At 36.6% G+C, this 21,701-nt stretch overlaps 1 long non-coding RNA gene across 2 annotated transcripts in view; it reads left to right on the top strand.

Annotated features, from left to right (window-relative positions):
• LOC311444315 overlaps positions 1–21,701 on the top strand; it is a 433,519-nt gene that overhangs the window by 176,715 nt on the left and 235,103 nt on the right. The window contains exons 3-4 of one of the 2 annotated variants that reach the window (XR_014697808.1): positions 14,842–14,904; positions 15,790–15,935. This is a non-coding gene — a long non-coding RNA (uncharacterized lncRNA). Of the gene's footprint in view, positions 1–14,838; positions 14,905–15,789; positions 15,936–21,701 lie in introns of those variants that run through there. The other variant, XR_014697807.1, reaches the window with a different exon arrangement.

The raw sequence follows: 21,701 nt of genomic DNA, 5'->3' as shown, positions 1-21,701 counted from the left end.
TCTGGCCAAAAATCAGTGTAAGAAATACAGGAATCAGAAAGAAATCCTGTTTCTCTAAAGCATGTGTCAGAGTTCCTGTAGCCTTCAGTGAAGCTAGGGTTTCAACCATGAGGAAAGAAGTGAAGTTGTTTCAAGTTTCCAAATGTATGGTTTTTCCTAAATACTCAGGATAAAACTAAACAAACACTGCAGGCCCTGAAAAGCCATGATGATTTTGAGGAGGTACTAGCTGCTACTATCATCTATAATACAGCTTTTGAGAATATAGGCAACTAAGATAATTGGCTATATAATTAGGAATTACTTGCCTCTGATTTTCGTGCCTGTTCTGTGGCTTAGAAGCATGGGAAGGTAGAAGTTTACACTACATAATATAGAAGCCAAGAATCTGCTTGAAGAACTATTCATGAAATGTGCAAGTCTCCATGGTTTTTCATTAGTCCATAATTTTATCATAGGTTTATTGAGCCGAATCACTCGAGGAAATTTGAGGAGTTAGAAAGCTCCCTTGGCATTACTATGCCAAGATCTGGTATTTCTGCTTGCTTTACAGCAGTATTGAGTGCCTTTGCAGCAGGCAGCAAAAAATTGAGCTTTCCACTGTCCATGTGTTCTTAAATGCAAATTGTTACTGAACATTAAGGCTAATTTTCTTTTTTAATTTATTTTTCCAGGAGTACACGTCAACATTGTAAGCCCAGTCAATAGTTAATTTTGCTACAGTTTCTTCTGTACAGCCTCCATAGTAGTCAAAGATGTAGATTTTCCTGTTTGTTTTCAGACATTAACTGACAATGCAGTAGCTATCTGCAGCATATACATGTGTGCGTATATATATATATATATTATTTTTTTTTTTAATATATATGTCTCCTCCTTGAACAAATGAAAAGCACCAAAGAATGTTCCATTCCATTGTTTTGTGATAATGTATGTGTGGAAAGCAGCTTATTCTAAGTCTAGGATAAGCCTGTCCTTCAAATGTACAATAAAGACTTGCTTTTGAAATCTTCAGATAGGAAAATAGAGCTAGCAGCCATTCCATCTGTTTGAATAAGCAAATCTTGTGCTTGAGAAGTTCTGTAGTTGCTCTGGAAAAAGCTATAAATAGTATATTGTTTAGTTTTGAAAGACATTCAGCTAATGTTAGATTAACATGGCTTTGGTGAAGTTTGTTTCTTAGCATATTTTAAAATATTAATAATAGTTTTATTTTAAGAGTTCCCAGATTTTTTAATTTCTAAGGTAAATTGAGAGAGCATTCACAGATTTAGATGATACATGCACGAGTTTGTTTTCCGTCTTGCCATACCCTGATGTAAGGTGTTAATCTGAAAGAATAAATCTGAATGTGTCCCCTGGTACCATTCAAAATAAAGCATGCTAGAACTATTTCTTTGTGGATGAAAATAGCACCTAGGTTTTTCTTATTTTTTAGATTAATCTTCCATAGTAATTTCATCAAAAAAAGAACAAAGTTTTGAAAAGCTTTTGTTGCCCCAAATGCACCTTTTTTGTTAGTTTCCAAGGGAGATACTCATTTTAAAACAAAAAGCTTTAGGATTTACCAATAGCTCTATCTAAAGACCTTTACTTGTAATCAATATTGTAATCAGTATTATCAATTGGAGCCATGGGGAAAATATAAATGAATTTTGTATTAGCATCAGAATATAAGATCTGAACCCAAAGTTGTCATTTGTATTTCACACCAAGCCTATTCATCTCACTGGCACTTAACAGCACTTCTATTTGCTGAAAAGAAAATATCAAGAAATTATATTTCCCTGGAAGGGCAAAATGGGCAGTCTTTTATTTAAATTCTCAAAATTTTGTGGATTATCACCATAAAGTTTACTAGTGTAGTTACTAGTGGAGTTGCGTTGTTCTAGCCTACAGCAGAACTCGTGGCAAAACAGCTCTGCTCAGAAAGGGAGTGTATCTGTATAGCATCAGGGTAGCATCAGCACCTCTGTTGCTCTTGAGCAGAAGGGAGAGTTGATGTAATCTCAATCATTTAGAAAACACAGTAAGGAATTTGTGCAGTGTTTTAGGGTCTAATGAAAAATACTTCACTCTTCTACAGGACCTGAATGTACACCTATGAATATAGAATCAGTACTTATGGGAAAAGGCACTTGATAAATCACATACTGAGCTCTTTGATTAAAATAACAAAAACTATATTGTTACACCATTTAAAGTTCAAAGCTCAGACAAGGACAGAGAGTGCATCGCAGGCATTGGCACTTAAAAGCTCCCTCAGGCCTGGGAGAAAGGATGCTATTGATTATTAGCGTGGATGTAATGTGTACATATATGTGATCACTATGACACATCTTTAAAATGTTCTAGGTTTGACTGTTGTTTTTGTAAATAGTATATTTTTGTCTTTTATTTGAGAGTCTAACTTCACTGGACATATGATCTGTGGAAGTGAGATCATAGAGAACCTTAAAGTTCTCTGTAAGTAAATTTCAGTAATATTTACTGTAATATATCCTTTGAGTATGACAGAACAGTTAAATTGTTGTTTCAAATTCTAGATCACACTATTTCCATCTCTCTCTAATCTCATATTCCCCTTTAAATTATAAATTGCCCAAGTGGTATGGACTAAGCCAAGGGAACCTTTGGAATGCATTTAATATGACTTTATTAGCTTTACTGCAGGCTCAGGATATGATTTGGTGTGTTGGAGACAGATCTGTATTCAATGATGCCTCCCTCAGGATTCATTCTCTTTTAATGAACAGTGAGAGATGGTAGCAGTGTATGTGATGTATGTTTTAGCATGGTTGATGAGTTTCTGCAGTTGAAAAGTACGTGTCATTGTTATTTACTCTATTATTTACACTGCAAGCTTCTTAGAGGCCCTAGTCCCATTGCACTAGACAATGTAAAAATATAGATAATATCTCTGCTTTTTAGCTGGTTTTCCTGAGCATGAGAGTCAAAGACACGCCTTGAAAAAAGTGAATCATACTCCTTCCTTCTCCTCAAGTACAGTTAATGTTCTGGGATAAGGCATTGGCTGGCAAGTAGTTCATTATAGTGTGTTTAACCTTTTCCCTCGTTCTTGGCATACAAAAAAAATTAAAATGTTGGGCATTTTGCTGACTGTCTTTGTGACACAAGTGTACTTTTTGGCACAGAAAAGAAGGATATGAAGTAAATTCAAAACTCAGTACATTCATTAAATGAAGCCTCAGAAAGAGACTACATAATGAAGGGGCAGTGACTAAAACAAAGGGGACCTGAGCTCTGCATTATTTATTTTAATAGTAAGTTTATATTTGAATGTGATTAATGGAAGTTTGACCTACTTAAGGTGACATTTCTGAGTAGTGCACTTCTGTGTAGCAAGTATCACTTGGTTTAGCAAATTCCAACAGTCACGCATGTTTATTTAAGCATAAATAAGCATGTTCATTTAAACATAAATAAGCATTTAAGCATTTTAAGTGTCTACAATAGCAGTTTTTGATCCTGGAAATTATTAAGAAGGACTTTTTATAGTAAACTGATGACCAAGTGCATACATTATTTTATAAAAACTTTGAATCTCCCTCAACTGTCCAAGTGAGAGAGACATTGAATGGCGAATACCTAATGAAGTATCTTCACGTTGTTTGAATGGCAAAATAAGTCATCATCTTCACATGCTCTGAATGTGTTCAGTAATTGAACAGGTAGCTCAGAAATATATGAATTAATCACTATAGTGGTTAGTTTTAAGAAGATGTCGAGTGGAATAACAGTTTAGGCACAAGACAGTAATTCTTTCTATTTGAGTAAATATATAGGTTTTGTCTATACTGACAGGCATGTGGCTTTTTGTTGTTGTTGTTTTGTTTATTTTTAAGCCTTAATATGTAATGAGTTAAATCCATCAGTTTAGTATGCCTGAGTACAGGTTATCTTCAGGAATTATAGCAAATGAGATCCACTTAAGACAGGTTTTCATCAAACCGTTTCCTTATGTTTTCTATTTTGTGTTTTTCTTTCAATTGCCTGTTTATAAGGCAAAATTTAGCTTGAAATGAATTATTTCTAAGTTATGCATTATTCAGAGTAATACATCAATCGTGGTGAATTTTGAAGCAAACCATGTTTATAGTGCCCAGTTTTATTGCCTTTCAGTAGCCAAAATCCACTAAGATAATCAGCTATAATCAAATTATGTTACTGAAGGGCATGACTCAGTGACTGTTATGTTACTTAAAAACTTTAACAACTGTTATCTATTTCTTCCTATGAGTGAAGGACTCAGTGTCCAAATATTCATATGAACTAAGAATCTTTCCACTTGGTTTAAGAGCAAAACTTTAACCACACAGAAAAGGTTAAAAGTGGTGTTAGCCATATCCTCTTCCATTTCAGTGGAGACATGCTGTGCCATGGATACACAAAAAGAGCTGCTAAATTACTGTAGTGCTTCTAATGCATTTAGCATTTTTAATAGGAACCCCTATCATAATGAGACAATGTAAAACTCTACTTTTAAAACTCTACCTTTGAATATTTTGATATTTTCTGAGCTTTGTATTTAAAGGTTGCCTACCTATGTTTGTCAGAATTTCCTGATGTGTTGTTAATATTCATAATAATAACTAGTTCATAGTTATCTGAAATGTAATCTTTGTCTACTTTGCTGTAAGAGCAATATTATTTCATTTTCAGTGAATGTTATTTTTGACCATTCTGCACGTAATAAAATGTGCTATCTGAAATTTTGGAGTAACTGTATGAGGTTTAGTTAAATACTACGGACTGAAAATACTTCTAGAAGTAGAGCTTTGAGAACGAATGAACCTTGTAATGACATGGGTTACCCTTCAGGAGATGATGATTCTGTAGAGATATACAGCGATAAAAACCTGATTTACTTGAAAAAGGAGAAATTCCTTCTCGCACATGACATACAAAAGTAAAGCTATTTTTGTATATTTTTTCAGCTCTTCATTTAGAAAGAAAAAATGTATTTTTGCTCATTACAGGCTAGAATTATCATCTGTTCTGTAAAGCATGCTTGGCCATGCTCTACACTTGAGTGATAGAAGACAAGCATCCTAGTAGTACTGAAACATCCTGCCATGTGATCCAACTAACATCTGTTACATGGTCATACTACCTGCCTTTTCAGAAGGAAGGAGAAGAACATGTAATAGTTTGGGGTCCTTCTTTCAGAAATAAAAGAGGATGATTTACAAATGTACGTGGTGGCCCTTTTTTGCAAGAGAGATGTATTGCAGCATCCTGTGTTAGCTGCAATTTTCATAAGCCATGCAGATATTTTTCCTGGTATAGTGCATTACTGTACCTAAAGGGAGTGTGTGCACTGTTTTCCAAGGTGGAAGAGGAACAATAACAGGGCAAGATGTTTACTTCTGTTGAGCTGCTAGAGAAAGTAAGGGTTCTGTGAGCTTTCCTAAAGCTATGAACTCAATTGTGCAATAATCAATTACATTGGTGTTATGACCAGTGCCAGTTTAGGAAATAGTGGTTGTGATTTTGCGGTTTGGAGCTCCCAAGTATGCTTTGTTAGTCTTGACTGTATACTAATGCCTGTTTTTTCTCCTTTACTATGGGTGTAAAGACATACACGTTATTTCCAGGTAGTCCCTTGCACCCAGAAATCTACTTTACTCAAGTAGTACTTAATCACTCAAAGGGAATTAAAGGTTTTTGGAAATGTCTTGTATTTTTTGTTGTATATTTCTAGATAAATAGCAAGAGTTTAATACATGTTAACTGTAGCAAGATACTGGATTCTGGCAAAGGTTATCATTGTAGCAGTTTAAGCATTTTTTTTTGCAGTAAGCTTTTTCTTGGTATAGCAGGTTTTTTTTTGTGTTTAAACCAAAGCAATGACCATTAAGAAAACATGCTGCGGAAAAAAAAAAAAAAAAAGAAGACACCACCACCCGTCTCGCTCCCAAATTAAATAGAGCAGGTAGGACTGCACCTTCATCTATCCAGCTGCATATACAGGGCTAGAAATGTAATTTTAGCTGACACTGAGTAGTTACTTCATTTGCGTTCCCTTGATTATGTGAATGATTGATCTATGTTTAATAAAACATACCCATGCCACACACGACAATAAGATATTAATTAGATCCCTGATAATTTGCTTGTCCTACTGACCATTTTGGAGATCCCTCTTTTACGGTTAAGAATTGATTGTAGTAATCATAGCCTACCAGTTGGCATGTCAAAGACACAATGAAACCTGGCACTTATGTTATTACACTACCAATACAACCTACTCATTGTTCTACAAAAGCAAAGCCATGATTTTGATTATCAATACTGTTATTTTTTCTTTAGTTAAGAGATCGATTCCTTTAACATCACAAAGTAGAAAAAATAAACTTCTTGCAGATCAATAACACAGCACTCTTGCTTTTCTTGCCTCAGACAATACTGATAAATGCAGGTTTAGATTACTTATCTTCCTGACTTAGGAACAGCAGAAAACACCTAAATTTTTCTTCTACTATCTTCCAAATTTACTCTGTTTGCCTTTACTGCCTTTAAATTCTTCAGTAAGCATCAGTTTGGTCATTAAAGTCTTGCTGCTATAATTTTTCTGTGTTATGTTGACATTACATTCCAGTAGTTTAAAAAGCAGCCTCAGAACACCTCGGGTTCACAGGTCAAATTAATTTAAAAGTTGGATGGTGCACTGAATGTGATTAATGGAAAATTGATCCTGAGAGATAAAACTCATTACCTAGGAATGCGTAACGGGAGTATTACCTCAGTGTAGGTCAGTTCTGTCCTCTACGTACCAAATGTACAAGAAGGGTTTTAGAAGACATTGCAGTGTGCTTGCTTCCAAACTGTTAAAGAATCCTTTCAGTGTTTGAAGGAGAAAAAGAAAAGCAACCCAGAATTATCTTTGAAGTATAAGCTCATTGAATACAGAGTATAAACTGACTAACCAGTATGGGGCCCTGCTGGTACTCGGATAGCGTAGACCTACCAGGAGCAACAGCAGCATGGTACTGAGCAGACAGCTTCACTTTGAAACCTCAGGCTAACTGCACAGTTCTGGGCTTCAAGTTCGATGAGCGAGTTGATTTTCTGCCGTGCTTCTCTGTCAGGATTTCTGCTGTCTGTAATTCTGTGTGTGTATCTTAACCTCATCCTAGATGCAATTGAAAAGTCCTTTTGTATTTGGCCTGTCACTCAGAAGATGTGTCATTGAATGCTATTACCTCTACAGGTGTCCAATCAGAACCAGTGTCTAACTGGAGTTGCTTTGTCTGAAATACTCAGGCTAACAAAGGAGGAACCATTACAGCCTATTACATCTGAAAGGAACTTTTGCAGGACTCAGTAAGTGGCCCAATTTGTTTAAGAACTCCACCGAAGTGCCCTAAGTGGATTCTTACTGCTTCCCAGCAGACTTTGGATGGCTCCCCTGCTATGCCTCCTTTGTTTAATCCTCTTTCAGGAAATCTCTTCTCAAATATTCATTTCAGTTAGGTTATTAGCATCATTTCTGTCTTACTTCTGTTGCAATCCTTTATCCCTGATTTATTGGAAAAATGAAGCATCAACCTACGGAAAAAGGGTCTGTGTGGGATTATTTCATTTTATATTTATACAGAACTTTTTAAAAGAAGTGTGCTTTTATACCTGGGAATTAAAACTTACTGATGCTGGTAAAAATAATAGCACCTCTAGTGGTATTATGAACGGCTAGTATACGTACTGATAATTCCCTGATGGAAACTGATGTACAGCAACTGGTGTAACTTTCATCTCTCTGACACAAAAATCAGGTTGATAAAATTCAAAAAAAGAAGACAGGAACTACACCGAGCTGTTCACCAGAGGTTCAGACTCTGCAAACAAAATGCCCTAGGCACTCATGAAAAATGTAGCCTCTCTGCCTTCCTTCGCCCAGTAGGGTCATGTCCAGATCCTTTCACCTTTAAATCACGATGCCTCTTGCTTCACTATTGCATCTTGCCCTCCTTCCTAGTCTGTTGCTGCCTTACAGGCTTCTGTTGTTCCAGAGAGTAGAGAGGAACATTTATTAAGAGAGATTTATTTGGAAAGGTCAGACTCGACATTACCTCAGCATTAGGTTCAGTCTGCAGAATAATGATTTCACTTAGAATGCTGAGCTTTTCCAGAATTATCGCTTATTTTAAAATATGACTTTGAGGTATCAAACGTATGTCAAAATCTGGTAAATGAGTGAATTTGTATTCTGCTGAGCACTTCTGAAGTACTGGAAGCTTCAGTATTTTGTTGATACATTTCGACTAAATTTTGATCGTAATGAAAAACCCTATATACTGTTAATATTAAAATAACAACAAAAAAGCACATTTATCCTCCAAACAAACTTGCTGCTCCAAATTAGGATATAGGTTTCTTCACCTTTCCTGTTTGATGAAAAGAAAGGTTTATAAAAATGCAAGAGACCAGAATTGCAAGGAAGTACAGTACTCTTTTTCTTTTAGCCATGGGTGTTAGTCTAGTTGTATATGGGTAATTCCAAGAAGCTTTCAGTGTGTCAGTCTATAAATCAGCATCTGTTTTGTGGTACAATTCATTAGTGCTTCCTCATAAACTCAGGTATAGGTTTTTTTTTTTTTTTTTTTTTTTTTTTTTTTTTAAACACTTGCACAATCTGACAAAAAGAGAGCTGTTGTAAAATCCAGATGATGAAGGTCCAGGATTTACATCTTCGCTCCATGGACAAGGACCTCATTCTACCTATTATAGGCCTTTTTATGCCATACTGATTTAGTAATGTAACATTTATATTTTTAACAATAAGGAATGTAGGAACTGTGGACATGGCATTATCATCTGGAAATTCATGTATATATGCCAAGCACAGTATGAACACAGATCAAAAAGCAACTCTACAAGCTCTCTGTGAGAAGATACAAGAGATTTAAACATACAGGAGTATACAAATCGGTATTAGCTGACTGTGGTCTTACAAAACAAGTAGCTTATACTTTAAGAATTTTGTGAGCATCAGTGTGGTTTAGAGAGGTGTTTGAAGATGTATAATGGAATAACATGGTGGATATGTATGGGACTTCTTCCCAGTGTGAGAGCAGTAGGGAAAAAAGTGCTTGTTTAAAATGTAACAAACAGATGAAAGATGGTGAGGTCTTGGGCTAACCTGAGGCAGGGATTGACCTCCTTAATACTCAGTGAGAACAAAGTAAGATAGACACAGGCTAAGAAGAGCTTTGAACACGAAGATAAGCAGTTCATGTTTGAGGCAACAGAGGAGGAGGAAGTGCCTAAAGAAATGGCATGTACGAAAATCTGTCAGGAAAAAGATGTTTTCAGAAATTAGTGGGAAAGGTTGCATAATAATATATTCTGTGTGTCACGCAGAAAAGTTCTGCAAGGGTTTGGCATACTCTGCATAGGAGATAGTAGAGAGATTTGGTATTAGAAAAGAAACTGTGTCCCAAAGGAGTGGACAGGATAGGTATGCTGACATTATAGATACCTTTGTGGTTTGTTTTATGGGAGAAATAAGGGAGGATCTTAGGAATGAGGGTGTTCAAGAGCTCTCTCCTAGTTATGTAGGCAGTTCATGGAAGTAGAATCATAGAGGTCCAGGAGAAGAGGTCACAAATACAGCTCACTCTCTTAGTCCGAACAAAGTTACCTCTGGAATATAGAAAAGAATAAGACATCATAGATGGAGCCTCAATTGTATTTGTGGATGTAACATTTAAGAGCATGGGACCGAAAAAGGGCATAATGCTGAGAGACTCCAGCCAAATGCTGCGGGTGTAAGGATATGAAAGATTAGAGTGATATAAAGAAGTATCACACGAGGTGAATCAAAAAAAAAAAAAAAAAAAAGCTTTAGTTTTTTTGGTTTTACACTTCTCATTTTTCCCCTCCCTGATTATTTCACAATGTTATCATCTTTGCTTCTCAGCATTTATGTCTTGCTTAAAAATGTATCTGTTGTCTCTTAAGAGTTTACTGTAATCTAGCCATGTTGTCCCTCTGTTTTCGTTACTTTCTGTGTTTTATGTCACCTTGCATCACTTTAATATCTTTTTATTCTGTTTTTGGACACCAAATCCAAGTTTTTTTTCCTCACTTCAGAGCTCTTCAGCATACTGCCTTCTTTTGTCTGTCCTTGTGTATTCTACTGATACTTGGAGTGATGTCTGTGTTTCATTAAGTGCATTGAAGGCTTCTTTTTGTTGTCTCTCAAGCATGGAGCATCCTTCTGAGGCTGATGTATAGCTTAATCTCTTCTTTTTTTTACTGCTGTTGCATATAAGCAGCACAGAAATTACCAGCTGAAAATAGCCACCTGCCTGCATATTTATAGCAATTATGGGATGCTGGAGATAGGATGTCTCCTATCATCCCATCTCAGGATACTAAAATGAAAGCTAAATAACAGTTGCAGAACTATTCAAATTTCTGCATCAAAAGCTTACTTCTTCACAACCCTAAACCACATTCTCATTTATGTCTGTTCAAAGTGAATGTAAAATCATAATGTAAAAGGGCTATTCAAGATTGAAGTTGATGGAAAATCAGGCATGAGACAAAAAAGAAAAGAAAAAAACTCAGCTGCCCTTACTATTAGCACTTAACAGAATCTGTCACTTTGTCAGTGACTGAAGGAAACATTTTAATGAAAAAAATCAGGGAGATGCAAGTAGTACACAAACGATAATTGAAAAATGATTGTTTCGAGACTGACCCTTGAAACCTCAATAAACACTGTACTAGGTTTTCTAGTTGAGTTGGGATTTTATCTCTCTCCCATCACAGTGGTGTTCGGGCATCTGTTTTGCCTAAATCCTGCAAAATAATTTACAGAGATTAAAGAGGCTTCAGTGCACCTACAGTATTTACAGTATTTTATGCTTAGATCAACTCTAACGCAAGAAGTGACTTGCCAAAAGCAACAGAGAGATCAATGGCTGAGCTTAAAAGTAAAATTCAGGAAGCCTCATTGCCAGCTTCCTCTCTACCCACTAGACTGTAGTACTCCATAAATATGTGATCAAAAGATTGTTCTAGTGCATGCCTCTGCTAGGGAAGGTGAGGGGGGACCTGAAAATATCAACCTCCTTGGATGCCTTTAATAATTCCGAGGTGACAATTTTTTAATTGTAAGTCAAAATGAATGAGCGTGTTACTTGTGATCTGTGTCGTATCTGTTTTCATTCCTGAAACATGACCTGTCAGAAGTAAAATATTTAGTGGACAGTGCAATGAAATCACTTGTTATTTATGGAGACCTATGAACTGATCAAGGAGGAGTGCTGTTGTGTGAACTGGTACTGAAATTAAGATGAAGCCTGAGCCTGCCAGCTTGTTTTGTGCTGCCATCTACCACATACCCACAAAAAGTCTCAGCACGGTGTAGGTTTAGCACCGCCATTCTCTTTTACTCCTTCACACGTAGTGTTTCCCAGTAAGCAAGAATTCCGATCTAGGATCAAAGAATAAGGGATATATGAGCTTGTGAACAATTTCCTATCAGAAAATTCAATCTAGGTTCTTTTAATCTAAGTATTAATCTTTCAGACACGTATTGCAGCACTCAGAGCAAACCTCGTTGCCATTGCATCTTTACAGAGCCATTCTGTGATTGCAACCTATCAGCAAAAGGTGGTTGGGAAGAGAGGCAGCGCAGATACCGAGAAGTGATTCTAAACATGATGAACTTGATTTTTATTTTATTTTTTTGCTTATCTCCCTCTGTGATTTTAATCCTTTGGGGGGGATGCTGTGAAACAGATTTGGACAATGCCAATCGATAAATTAAAAATCACCTTAAAAGGTATGCTGGTATGCTATAAATGCAACAGCAAAAGATTGAATCTCCTGCACTCGAAAATGAGCCTGTTTTTTGTTTGTTTGTTTGTTTGTTTGTTTGTTTTATTTTATTTAATCAGGCTGCAAAGCTGCAAAATAGCAGTATTTAAAAAAAAAAAAAAAGTGCTACATTCCCTCTTGTTTAGGTGACAGAACAGTTTATTGTAGATTGATGTGATTTTATCCTGATCAACATGAGCAATGAAACCATCCGGATTCCAAGGTAGATGTCAGCTTGCTTTGGCTCTAAATGCAAGCAGAAAAGACACTGTTATCTGCTCTCCGTATTTTGAGGCCTTGATTAGGGTTTTAATCAATGTCAATGGTATCAGCAGACTCTTAAAATATTTATACCACCTCAGTGCACTAGTCTACTCACCGGGATGTCTTCAGACATTTTTTAATACATTGACCTTCACACTTGCAAGATTTTGTTTAAGTCAGGATAGGAACCCTTCTTACAGGACTTTTTCTCATGCATCATCATTTTTGGTTTTTCTTTGAGATATGATTCACTGAATCCTTTACCATAATTTTTCATTTAAAACATACATGTTTTTTTCAATAAAGAGATTTCCAAACTTTTTTTTTCCCAGGCTAAATTGTGTTGGCTCAACAAAGTGATCTCTTGATCATCTTGATCTTGAGTGACTTTGTCTAGGATGCATATGCTTTTGTTATTCCTGGACATGGAGTTAATTAGATTCCTCTGAAACCTATCCTGCAGCAGGTGTTTTAGGCTCTCCCCTTACCATGTATCCAAGAGGTATGAGATGAGCTTTCCTAGGGACAGGGGTTGGTTGTTGTATCTCCAAGACACAATATTTTGCCATTCCAAGTGTTTTGCTTTTCATAGATAAATAAAGCGCACTCCATAATTTAATTGCAACATCAAGCAATTCATCTCCATCCATTAACGTTATAGTGTGGTGATGTCCAAGGACTCTTGGTATTAAATGGGAATGATGTAGGTTCTTTTTTTTTTTTTTCCTCTTTTGGCCTCCCTCTCTTCTGTATAGGAATAAACATTTAGATGATATAAAGCATTGATTACAGCCAAAAAATATAATGTCTAGGGCACCAGGGCAGTATTTTTACTGCCACTTATGTGAGTATTATAAAAGCTTAATGTGTTCCCAGCTATTTGAAGAGGCACTATTTTGAAGAGGATATTTCTATGCATAGGCCCTGTGTTCAGGCTGGTACGGAACTACACCGATTGCTGTCTTTCCCTCTCTCACATACAGGGAGATGCCAAATCTCTCCAATGATGAGAATGTGCAACAACGAATTGGGACATGTTAAAGTCAGAAAAAAACCTCATGCTGCTGAATTTCAGTAAAATGACCTAAATAGGCAGGTTCCAATCAAATCTTTACTCCTTCCAGTCCTCAGCCCCCACCTCCCCAGGTGTGACTCGTGAGGTGTATTTGATGGCTCTGGGCCCCAGCAAGGCTTAGCTCAGACAAGCCCGTGCCTGTCTGTTCCTGTAGTGGCTGAAATGCAGCCTTATCCTGAAGGAAATGGTGGCGAAAGGTGGCTGCTGGCTGGAGAAGGGGACAAGGTAGAGGCCTTGTGGCTGTGGAGAGCAGGACCTGCTGCCTGCTGCTGTGGTGTGAAACGGTATTTCATGTAACTGTGGCCCAGAAAGTTACGGGAAATGCAAAAACTTTCTGCAAAATAATCAGTAGAGTGCTAAGTGTACTTAATAATTTGTTATAATTTAGATGAGGTAGTAAGGATGGGTACTATAACTGCTGTGATGATGGGTACTATAGCTGCAGGAGAGGAGGGTCACAGTTCTGCCATGCCAGCTGTGGCTGCCTGTTGGCAGAGGAGAGGGGAGGTTTCTAGTGGCCTGAAGCCTTGTCTCGATCTGGTAGGTGGCACCAGCTCTGTCACAGGCTGCCTTCCAGTTGTCGTGTGGTCCCAGCCTTGCTTTTCTTTATCTGTGAAGTCCATGTGCTTCTGGCTGACTGAGCAGATGGCCAGGGTGGCTTCTAGTGGCCACTGGTCAGATCCCGCAGGCCAGATGCCGTACTGCTAAATAAACACCTATTTACTTACTGCTAAATGAAATAGGAACCCTGAGATCAATTGCCACTGATCATCGCAGTCTCTGATAGTATATTCTTCAGGCATCTTATTAGCTGCATATCCCAACTCACTCCATTCCTCAAACCTTACTCATTCCCTCTTGCGGAGAGTAGAAGCTACCAACAGCTGGGTTTTGAATGTAATCCCTTGTAAGGCTGAGTTAGGAGTTCTGGCATAATGATTCATAAATTCATCGATGATCACTAATAGAGGGTTTGAATTTGGCTCCCCAGACTCTTCTCCCATTGACCTCCCTCTAGCCCTCCACATCTGTATCTTGTTGTTTCCAAATAACACAAACCCGTTTTTCAAGGGCTTTCTGTAATTTCTTCTGTGCTCACATGTACTTTGCAAGAAGGACCTGTAGAAATATTTGTTGCTCAGGGTATTATATTTTCTGTACGTTTAGTGTTAATTGCTTTCATGTTAGGCTATTTAAATATTGGGACTTAGCAGTTTTTGTGTGAATGCTTGTAATCATTCATGGACAAGGATGAGTGGTGATGCATGAATTTTACCCAAATATGTTTTTTTATGTCTTGGTTCTCCATAAAAGAGGTAGAACCAGTATGGTTTGGCCAAATTAACTAGGATGAGCTGAAAATCAAATACTTGAAAACAGGTCCAGTAAAGCTATGAACACAGAGAACACATACAGAAACCATTGCCTGAACCTTACCTCCTTATGACCAGAAAGCAAAGGTACATCTGCTTAAACACAAAACAACAAAAGAAAATAATTTGTTAAATAAAAACTAAACACAGAAAAGTATACTAAATTCACCATGGAAGTATTTTACTATGATCAGTTCTTGGGCTATAAAAGAAAAGAAAGGGTTAAAACTTGGTTTATTTAGTTTTGTAAAAAGTCACTTGTTTCTCTTTCAGAAGAAGTTCTTCTGTCCTAACTTTTTCTGGAGCTTAAAAAGACCTTCCTCTTGTTTCAGAGATAAGGTAAGAAAACAAATGTCTTAATAATTCTTCTGCCTGATTTTGTATTCTCTCGTAATATAGCCTAATACAGGCTTCTCCTGGGAAGCTTGGTGTTTGTACTAAAAAAAAATGTACTGAACAGTGCAAGTGCTTCCCATAGCTGTAATAGATCTTCTGTTCATGATTTCAGTACAAAAAAATCTGGGGAAGCTTTATGTAATATCTAATGCTAGTTCTCTGTTGAGGCATTAGGAAAGATTCTATGGAATCTAACTGGTTTATTCTGGTCAGTACTGGGGCTGTTTGTTTTGTTTTAGTTTCTTTGCAGCAGTGCAGAAACATGATAAGTAGGTACAGTCATAAAACATATGTTGCAGGGTATGTTTATCAGGAATGTAAAGGTTATAGGGTTTTGGCAGCTACAGCCCCTGCTTTACTGCTACTGTGAAGACTGAGCTTCTTCTTTTCACGTTTGGTAAAGCAATCCTGGGAAGCCTTGTGATATAAGGACAGAGGGTTCCAGAGGAGAGTTGATTTGCACTAGACACAATGATGCAATTTTGTTCTTTGATATGTAAAAATAAGATTATGTTTAATAGGTAGTAATAAGGTTATTTCACCATTTTCTGCCTTTTTTCATAAAGCACATGAGACAAAGCAAAAGTTTTTCATTTCTAGAGAAGGCAGTGAGGTTGTGAATAATGCCTCAAAAGTACTTCTTTTTAGGGCAACATTTCTTGTTTATTTTATATCTTCTGTTTATTGGAAGATTGCAAAGAAACCAAAGGAGAAAGTTGGGGTTCAGGAGGAAAGGAAGAGACAGCAATAAACATTATTCTATTTACATTTACAAATGTCACAAAATTGCCAATCTTAACCTATTGCTGTGGCATTCTGGTACTGCAGACATTTCTTTCATGATGATGAAAATGAAAAACTATTTCACCTTGAAAGCTTTACTTCTGCAGTGGGATTTCAACCGCAGTGAATTTGTCCAGAAACCACCAAAAGTTGAGATGAATAAAAGACTTGACAGCTGTACATTGATAAGCCCTAGTGCCCTGGTTTCCCAGGCTGTTCCTACCTGCCGTATATTGTGTGAGGAGGCTATGCCAGTTGTATGATTATTGGTACATTTATAGTGTGGTCTACCCAGAATCACAAATAATGTATTACAAGGAAAAATACATAATTGTGAGGGTCTTAAAAATAAAGTTAAAAATAAAAATCTACTACCAGTTGGCATACATGTCTACTTGAACCATTTCAAATTATCTCAAGAAATTATTTTTTTAACTACTCTCTTGAAAGAAGGGGAAATTTGATGAAATATACTTTGTTTCCAACTAGCTTTTACACCAGACCCTACAGCAGAAAATAAAACTTTAAAGAAGTACATTGTGGTGTATAATTTATTAGTTTACAAGTTGCCAACACCATACTAAATCTTCTGCATAACATATTTATTAGCGATACAAATGTTTTTTGAATTTTTAAGTGCTAGCATTGTAAGATGTGAAAGCTGATCTTATTGGTGTCATCTCATACACTGTGAAGTATGAAAGATATATTGTTAGATACAATGTTAGAGTTGCAAAGTCAAGCAGAAATTAAGAAACTACAGTAAAACAGATCTTTGCATGCATTTATTGTGAGGTAGTCACTCTGAAACATACAATTACTTCCAAAGCTTCTTAGCGTAAAATTAGCGGATATATTTCAACATCAGTTGTGATGTGCTTTTTCCCATCACTTCATTCTTGGAACAGTATGACCTGTACGAGCATGATACTGTTTTAACTGATACTAAATAAGTGAAAAAACAAAAATGAGGGGAGGCTGATAATTGGAAAGATTGGTTTGATCCAAATAGTTCAAACTGAGCAAAACTGTAAACATTAGTCCCTAGTCGTGTGTGCAAAAAAACATTACCTATGCATTGGGCATGGCATTGTATGTACTGTGGGACTTGTCAGTTAATGATGGCATTGGGGCATTGAGGCACTATCACATGCCTCGTAGGTAAAGCTGTTGTGTTCTTTAAGGCTGTAGGATTTTCCATGATGAACCTGGTATTATACCTGATACAAATGGACATGGAAAAGCCTTTTCTGTTACTCTGAAAGAAACTGATAGAGACAGCCTAGAGATGTAGATGTAGGAGATCACAAGACTCACTTGCAGGAACTTTTTAAAATTTCTGCAAAAACTTCTAAATTCTATCAATTTTGAGGAAAAGAGAAAATACTTATTTTATTAGATTCTGTTAGTGATTAATAGATAATTACTTCAGGACTTATCGGTCACTTCCTAATGGAGAAGTAGGAAGGTATATAGCTACTTAGATTCTAATAGTAAAAGAAAATTTCACAACGGAAGAAGTGCAAATGCTATAGACTGGTGCTATAGAAAATTTAAGAGCTGTTGAAATTCTTGTGGCAGTTTGAAAAGCAGTTTTGTAATAATGGTTGTGGCTGTCTGAATTATCAGCAGTGGGATAATTGAAGGGTTTGATAACAACTTTGCAACCATCTGCATCCCCTTAAGCTTTGGTCCTAGAAGGACCTTATTTTGTATGTTAGGATTAAGTCCCAGGATATATACATTTAGATTCAACAGTGAATTCTGATCACAACACATCAGATTGTACAGAGAAGTTCTGCAAAGATAGTTTCTTCAACTTCTTAATGAGAACAATTAAACTCTCTCCTCTCCAACAAACACTTAAAATCGAAATTTAATGCAAATGGCTGACATCCACTGTGCTTAGAAAATTTCTGACTTTCCATGCTCTTTAGCCAATGGCGGTGACAGTTTGGGGAGAAGATTCTTGTCAGTGTAGATACCGTTTCATGTTCTGAAGTGGGTTGACAAAAAGAATTCTGTTTAAAACACAAGTTAAGGTTGCTGACTGAGACATGTTGCCTAGCCTAGTATATACTTAGATGTGCTGAGAGGATGTGCAGATGCTCTGAGCTGAAGACGTGTTCTTGTTTGGTTTTGTTACTTCCATGTATTCACATTACACAGTCACAGAATAGTTGGACTATAGTTACACAAGGAGTGAGGGATTGCTTTTGGAAGAGGATTACAGAGGAGAGACGTATGGCGTGGTAGACTTATGCTGCAGCATGTCTGGAGCAGAGTATTGCTTTAAGGTGGAGATGAGAACTGGAAGTCAATTACTGGTAACGGAGAGACTCTGGGGTTTGCCAGTATATGCCTGTCATTGAATGCTGAGTTGAGCACAGATATTTGACATGTTTATATAAAAAAGGCCAGACAGGATCAAAAAAAAACCAAAAAAACACATTCAGATCACTCAGACCTTCAAATTATAGTGAGTTTCAGGGTGGTTTTTGTACCTACATCTGTTATGAGTCATCTTTTTACCTACGAGAATTGGTAGGTACTCTTTTGGGGTCTCCGAAATGGAACATTGTGCATTTAAAATAGAGATAATTCCTGGAAAACATTGTGTGTTTTTTTCCTGTAGTGTTAAAAGTGATTCCAAACTCCTGATACAAGGATGGTATAAGCCACTGGGGGAACACTGTGATGGTGATGCTTCTGGAAGCTGCTGCTTCTCAGCTTGCTCAGTACCTGGGTTAAAAAAAGCCCCCAGATAATATAAGTACATTACCTAATGTGATTCAGAGTAAACAATGTTTGCATTGATGGCTTCTTTCCTGTATTAATGAAAACACAATTCACCACTCTAATGGGGACATCACTTTATCACATTACATTGGAACTGTGGGTGTAGAGGCAGGTTGTTAATAAAGTAAAACTGTTGTGTGCTGATGACATTCTTATTTGTGTTAACAGTAATTTCTTTATTAGCAGCTGTTGTGTTGTATTAGCAAGAAGTGAACCAACCCATTGATGTTCTGTTAAGATTATTCATGTACTAGAACTTGTCTGGTATGTTAGGAAAAAAATTGAGAGCTATCCGCTTTTCAGTAAGTACATTAATGTCCAAAGGATAAACAGAAAACTGGCATGTCTAATTTTGACTTGCATATCCACGGCAATTTGGAATTTCAGCTTCTTTCCTAGCTTAGCTCTGTAATACAAGAAAAATGCTTCAGCTCTTTTCTTTAAGAGATCTTTAGATCTCTTAAAGGTCTGTGGGATTTGAGTGTTTTCGTCCTTTAGCCATTTCTTCAAAGAATCCTACCCAAATATGTGTAATTGGTTTGCACTTTTTCTTAGATTATTTATTTATTTATTTATTTGTCAATGAAAGAAGTAAGAATTTGGTCTGTTAATTGGAAAACGTCGTGTAATTGGGAATTGTTATTGATAAAGCAGTGGTGAAAAGCACTAGAATGAGTATTGTGCAGAACTTGGCTGTGGTGAAAACACTCCAGGGTCAAAACAGAAGCTTACAAAAGAAACCCACAAGCAAGCAAAGAAGTTTAAACTTGGACTTGAGAAAAGTGTGTTTGCAGGATAGGAAGTTTAAAAATAAAGCACTGCAATCTCACAAAGAAATGCCATCTTCTGTGCAAGTTATATTACGAACGTAAAGAAAATAGCTATTAAGTGTTTGATAAGCTGACTGGTCTTCTGAAGAATTATTTGCTCAATTATAGTTGCACTTGGCATTCTGTGATCTTTTTCTGATACAGTATGCTTTTGTTTGTCTGGGAGGCTGCTAAGTATAAGGTATCAATAGTGACTTTTCCAGGGAAACATCTTTTAGGGAGTACATAATACTAGTCTTTGTGGGAGAGTGTAAGTTGACTTTTATTTTTTCTGAAACTAAATAGGAGTTATTGTGTAAACCCAAATTCACTAGTCCTATTTAATAGTATTGGCACAGGGTCTTGTCTTTCTGTTCAGTCAAGTTCACATGACTGACAATACAATTAGGCAAAATATGTATCTAAACTGTATGAAAATTAACCTTAGTCAGAAAGTATTGATGCAGTAGAACTGCCAGCAGATATTTTTTTGTTGAGCCAAATAACATCTGTCTCTTTGCAAGTGTCTGTAGAAGAAAGACATGAAGCCTTGAAAAAATGGGGTGCCCATTATTTCTGGAGAGGTTGAGGTCTAATGGCGCACTCCCTTGTGCAAATGAGCACGTTTCAGTGAAAAAATGTGGATGCTTAATTATTAGAACACCTGAATATTAGGGAAAATTAGCCTATAAATATGAGAGAAACTGAGTAATGTTACTGGAGCGTACAATTGATTTGATGAATTAGATACACATGGAAGTGAGAAAGTTTTGCTTTGGTTTATGTGTGTAGCCGTTTTACACTTCTAGCTTAGAGCTTTATCACAGGAACTCGTGTTGACCTGTTTACCACGAATACTAATGTTTTTAACTGATGAGATCAAAAGCTTAGAGTATAATATCACACAGATCAGTTAATGCACTCTTCCCCTCCTCTCTTCCTGGCAAGTCATTCATACAAACTGCTTTTATGATTTTTAAGACATCTAATGCAGTCTTTGCAGCTGACTTTAATATTCCTTACCAAGTATAAACATAGTTTTGGCTTATAAGGTGAATCTCATTCACATCTTTCAGTGTGTTATTCCACTTTTCTGTAATGTAGCTGTACCTATGCATTCTAAGTAGAAAAGCAGGTGAATTCTTCTGTCACTAAACTCTTTGTTCCGAAACACTAGGAATTGAATATGTCTCAGAAAAGATGCATCTGTCATGTCTCCTTATATTATTATGAGATTTGCTTTGCTGATTGCTTTTTGCATTCTGTACCTTAGTCTATATTGCAGATTTGAGGTCTCCTTCGAGCATTTGTGCTCTCTGGGCTAGGATGCCTCAAGGATAAATCTCCATTTAATGAGAGTCTTTCTATTTTATCTCATTGTTATACATGCAATATAGTAAAGTGGTTTTTGTTGTTGTTGTTTGTTTTTTCCTCCAGTGGTGCTTTTTAAAGCTCTTTACTTGCCCTCTTAAACTAACGTGATTAAGAGCAACTCCAAGGAGTTCTCCAAGGTAGGCTAGAGAAGGCAACAGCTTGCTGGCAGCTCTTTTTTTTTTTTTCTGTGTATTTCATTGTTATGGGGATAGAGAACCAGTGGAAAATGCATGCTCCAACAAAATATTCCTGTTATTAAAGTGATAACTGGGATTTTCTTCTCCATTTCCTTTAGAATGCAATGAGAATTAGGTACTTAGTTCTTCTAGGCACTTCTGAAAATTCCAGTGTTAGATATGGGGGTCTTGCCTTAGGTGCACATATCATTTATGTGCATCTAACACGACAAGCTGTACGTTGGGTAAATAAATAAAATTTAATATATTATGCTACATGCATCTTGAAATGTTGCAAATAATTTTGTAACTCTGCAATGAATGTGATTTCTATACAGAGCACTTTCATTTATTTATTTTTTATATTGTGAGTAATATATTTTGGAATGTTGCTATGAAACCTTAGAAGTTAATTAGTTGAGATAGTTGGATTAGTTTTGCTTATCTTTATTCAGCTGGGATTACATACAATTTGAATGTAGCACCATGGTGTAAGTCTGCTTCAGATACAGTCAATTATATAAGTCTATCAACAGCTATTTTATTATGGGAACAACTGAGACAGAAGGCTCGTGTTCTGTGATGAATGTAGATTAGAAAGAGGTCACCCTGACATACATAATTAGTTTCAGAATTTTAAATTAATAGGTAGTGTGCCCCTAAGGCATCCATACATTCAGGCTGAGGCTGCAGGATATCTGGTCCAGTTCCTGTTTGCTTTTGTCAGCAATGACATGGCTTAATGCTTGTATAATGGCATAAGATATTATGGCAGGGCTAAATCACTATAAAAACAAAA

This window comes from Aythya ferina, assembly GCF_964211825.1.
Source record: "Aythya ferina genome assembly, chromosome: 14".
NCBI classification, from domain to species: Eukaryota; Metazoa; Chordata; class Aves; order Anseriformes; family Anatidae; genus Aythya; species Aythya ferina.
This window is presented reverse-complemented; position numbering and strand designations above follow the sequence as displayed.